The sequence below is a fragment of the Echinops telfairi genome, unplaced genomic scaffold (genome assembly GCF_000313985.2).
Source record: "Echinops telfairi isolate 266 unplaced genomic scaffold, ASM31398v2 ScPeMD7_53;HRSCAF=182, whole genome shotgun sequence".
Lineage (NCBI taxonomy): Eukaryota > Metazoa > Chordata > Mammalia > Afrosoricida > Tenrecidae > Echinops > Echinops telfairi.
This window is the reverse complement of record NW_022103951.1, coordinates 6,697,064-6,702,119: the sequence shown is the minus strand read 5'-3', so window position 1 is coordinate 6,702,119 and position 5,056 is coordinate 6,697,064. Positions and strand designations below refer to the sequence as shown.

The 5,056-nt window shown below is 36.0% G+C and overlaps 1 pseudogene; it reads left to right on the top strand.

Annotated features, from left to right (window-relative positions):
* Positions 1 to 3,410: 3,410 nt before the first annotated feature.
* LOC101651798 overlaps positions 3,411 to 5,056 on the top strand; it is a 4,950-nt pseudogene continuing 3,304 nt past the window's right edge.

Genomic DNA, 5,056 nt, shown 5'->3' with positions numbered 1-5,056 from the left:
GGCATTCTACACCCTCCTCACCATTGATTTTAGATCTCTCATTTTTCCCTTGTCCCTGGACTTGTTGGCTCCCTGCTCCCTTTTCCCCACCTTATCCTCTCCCTTGAGCTGCCTTTGACATCTTCTGTTCAGCTCTTTTAGTTCATCATGCCTTCCTTGCGTTAGCTACTCTTTGTTCAAGATGTCTCATAGTGGGTTAAGAGTTGACTGCTAATCCAAAGGTTGGTGTTTTGAACCCAAAAGATGCTCTTTAGAAGAAAGATGAGGCAATCTGCTTCCACTTCTGAATCCCTATAGAACAGTTCTATTCTGTTCTATAGGGTCACAATGAGTTGGAACGGACTCACCTGCAATGGATTGTTTGGATTTGGGTAATCCACAGTCAAGAACAAGTTTCAGAGTTTCTTCTGACATCCATTTTAATATTTTCTTTCTTTCTTGCCTTCTCAGTGTACTTTTGCTTTCTTCTTGTATGATGTCTTGATGTCATCTAACACCTCATCTGGTCTTTAGTCATTAGCAGTCAGTGAATCAAATATATTCTTGAGATGGTCTCTAAATTTAGGTAGTTGGCATATATCCAAGGCCATACTCTAACTCTGGTATACTTGTTAAATATTCTTTACATTCAGTTTGAACTTGCATATGAACAATATGTGGTCTGTTCCATAGTTGGCACGTGGACTTGTTTTGAATGATGATATTAAGGTTTCTCATCTCTTTCCACAGATATGGTCAATTTGATTCTTTTGTATTCCATCTGATATTCAGAATGACTATAATGTGGGTGTGTATATAGTATATATATTATTTAGCTATGATAATTTTGAATACGTTGGCTCATTTTAGCCTAATGAAAATTCTAAGATATAGGATTCTAATCTTGCAGAAATAATACAGAAGTTTGGTGAAGTCATAGTTTGCTTAATATTGCTGTACCTGGAATGTGAAGTTTGGAATGAGAGCCCAACTCTGTTTATTCCTAATTTAACTCTTTAGAATTATACCATATTTGACATTCTATATTGTCTGGCAAGCTTAATATTTTTCTCATTATTTTGTAAAACATTTATTTTAATGTAAGTTATAAAAATATAATTTATGCAGCTGGAAAATCCTTAACTCTGATTTTTGAATGAATACTTTCAGATTTTAGTTAAATATAAGTAAAACAGTGAAATCTTTATATCCAAATTTCCAGACATCTGATACCCTAAGAGCCCCAGAGGTAGAGTGGGTTACATGTTAGGCTACTAACTGCAAGGTCAGCAGCTCAAACCCATCATCTCCTCCTTGGTAGAAAGATGAGTTTTTTTGCTCCTGTAAAGATTTACATACAGCTTTGGAAAACCAAAGGAGCAACTCAGTCCTCTCTTATAGGCTGCTATAAATAAGAATTGACTCAATGACAGTGAGTTTTGAGTTTTAGGTACCCTAAAAGTCATTACATTAGAACAACTAATCCTTGATACCAATTTTAAAATCTGGACACATTTTAAGGATAATAAACAATGCACCTCCTTTTCTTCATGTTCATAAACTGTCTTGAAACAAAAAACAAAAAAGATTTTTTATGTATAATATTAAAATAACCACATGCTAATGTAAAATTACTTGGTAGTTGTGCCTTTATGTGGGACTCTCTCTCTCTATATATATATATATTTGGTATACAGTTCACATATCATATAATTTATCATTCAATTATATTAAGAAGATTTGGGTAATCGTCACCACAATCAATTTCAGAACATCTTCTTATAATCATGTCCCCACATCCTCCCCTGCCATGCCCCAAGGTGATTATCAATCCAGTTACTGTCTTCATATATCTATCTAGCTGGGCTTCATACACAGAATATAACATAAAATAGAAACAGCAAGCAAACAAACAAACAAAAAACACTCAACAACAATGACTAGACAAAACAGAAAAATCTCACTCAAAAAGAAAGCATAAAATATTAAAAACAGAAACAACTTTAAAATGAGTCAAAATGGAAATCAAGTAAGGTTAAATCATGTTAACCTAGTTACATCTGCTCTAATTGACTTTACAATGCGATCTGTATGATAGCAAGGCTATTCACTACCCTTGATTATAGTCAGAGGAGATTCACCAGAGGCTTAATCCATGTGGGTACTCTGCAAGTGGATTTTGGGCTTCCACTGTCATCCATAGCCAATTAAGTGTTCAAAATTTAAACTCTGATACCATTGCCTTTCTCATATTTGGATTTTGTTACTTATAATCCTAGGATCACACAAGCTAGTGTGTTTTCTTCCAGGTGGATACCTCATTTAGATGGCTGCTTGTTTTATTAAAATCCTTTAAGATCCCAGATACTTTTCTTTGTGATAGTCAGGCACCATCTGGTTTCTTCACCACACTTTACCATAGCACCCATTATCTTCAGTGATCTCTTCATGAGAGTGGACATCAAACAGATTTGGGACTAGAGTTAAGTGCAAGGCTCAGAGCATTCATATATCTGTGGTTTATGCATGTCTTTAGTTCACTCTAGAGATGTCATTATCATTTTATAATTGAGAAAATTATAAATAATCCCCCTGGGACATAGGTAGTGTGATTAATTTAGCCAATGATATGGAATTTAAAACACTGTTGAGAAAAGGAAATTATACACGTTTAGGCTGGTTTTGCACATATTAAACGTGTAACTGGATACTACTTACACAAACAATTAGGGTTGGTGATAGGCGGAAACTTTCAATGACACTTATTCACAAAGTCCAAACCATGTCTACCAGATTAATGCATGTCTTAAGAAAGCAAGGAGGTTATGAAAATAGTCAATATACGGTCGTCCCGGGCCACCATTCATTGGACACCCTGAAATCAATAGATCCAAACCAAAATTCAATGACCACCAATTCCCTAATTTTGGGATAGCAGCTGTTTCTTCTCACACTACAGCATTTCAGCCTTAAGTCCAACGGAATATGTCAGTTCCTTAAATCTGCTATAGGTCAGTTTGAGGTAAAGAAAAGTTCACTTAATGGGGTTGTCACATCAAATTCATTTGGTGTGGCCTATGAAGGATGTTGTGCACTTCAAAAGTACAGAGTTTAAAGTCCAAATGATCTACAGGACTCAGCCTGGATCAACAAGGGCTGGATAGAAACTAGGTAAAAAATGCTCTAATTAGGAACATATTGCTGAGTCTGTTCTCCCCTTGGGTTCTACATAAATATTGTTAAGCAATTGTTTTTTTTTTCTAATGGGAGGTTGCTCCTCCCAGTTAACCCACCAACAGAAATGTAATCACCTCCCCCATATGCCCACCTCCCCCATCTTGACTCAAATTTCCAGTAAATTTCAGTTATCACTCTTGTAGTGCCTGTTGATTTGGGGTGACCTTAGCACATTGTTGTATGGCAACCCCTGAATGGTATTCTCCATGTCCTTCCATCTTGGAAATTTGACTCCAGCTGAGGTGAGGTCTCCTCTATCAAGGTGGTTTTTAGTATGGTTCATGGGTGCTAGGCAGGCTCTCCACCTTATTGCTAAGGAGACTGGATTAGAGGAGTGCATGGTCTGAGAGCAGAAGTTTGTCTTTGCCTTGGTTTTTATTTTTATCATAGTGGATTCATACAATATCTCTCTTTTTGTGATTGACTAATTTCACACAGCATAATGTTTTCCAGTTCCTGCCACATCATACAGTGATTCATAGTGTCAACACTATTTTTTATGGATGCATATTATTCGATTGTGTGTATGTACCAGAGTTTCTTTATCCATTCACCTACTGATGAGGATTAGGGTTGTTTTAAGCTTTTTGGTATTGTGGACCATGCTGGTATATACATGGAAGGGCATATGTCTGTTCATGTTCATTCTTTTATTTCCTTGCGGTATATACCCAACAGAAGTATTGCTGGAACTTATAGTATTCCTATTCCTAGTTGCTTCAGAAGTGCCATATCACTTTTCATAATGTTTGTGCATGTTTGCAAACCCACCAGCAGGTATAAAGGACATTTGCAAAGTTACTTGCTTGAGAAGCAAGAAATTGTCATGGTGTTCTCATTACTAAATGATTTCTGTTTCTTCTATCAAATTCCACATTCCACGAAAAGTAGGTGAATTTGTAATTCTATGACTTGGTAAATAGTATATGTTCTCCAGCTAGAAAAGATGTGCTGCTCCAGTGAAGCTTGGAAATAGTGTATTGTTCAAGAATTAAGGTTTCTGACTTGGAGACATATGGGGAAACTTCATGAGTGGGAGGAGGATTAATTTGGTAAAGAATGTTTTTAGAAACTAAGATGGTGTGAGTGTGTGGTATTTACTAGGGATATATTATCAGGAAGGGCCAATCCACATAAAGGCATCACACTTGGTAAAATAAATGGTCATCAAAAGGAGAGAACCTCTCAATGGAATGGCTTGACATAGTAGCTGCAACAATGAATTCAAACAAAGCAATAATTTTAAGGATGGCACAGAATTGGACAGTGTTCTGCTATGTTGTACATAGGGTCACTATAAGTTAGAGCAGACACAACAACCCTGGAGAAAATAACATTTTAAGAGGACCTTGGTGTGTGATAAGGGCACTTGAGGGAGAGACACCAAAGAAACAAGGCTGTTTCCCTTTGTAGCTAAAACAAAGTACGGTATGCTGAGGTAGAAATAGAGACATGAAACTAGGTCAGGGTCAGCCTGTAAATCAGTGGTTCTCAACCTTCCTAATGCCACCACCCTTTTAATACAGGTCCTCATGTTGTGGTGAACCCCAACGATAAAATTATTTTCATTGCTACCTCATAACTTTAATTTTGCTACTGTTATGAATCATAATGTAAGTACCTGATATGCAGGATGTATTTTTATTTTTACAAATTGAATGTAATTAAAGCATAGTGATTAATCACAGAAACAGCATGTACCATAATTATATATTTTGAAATATTTATTTCTTTTTTGTGAAGCATTTTATTTTATTTTAATCATTTTATTAGGGGCTCATACAACTCTTATCACAATCCATACATACATCAACTGTGTAAAGCACATTTGTACATTCAT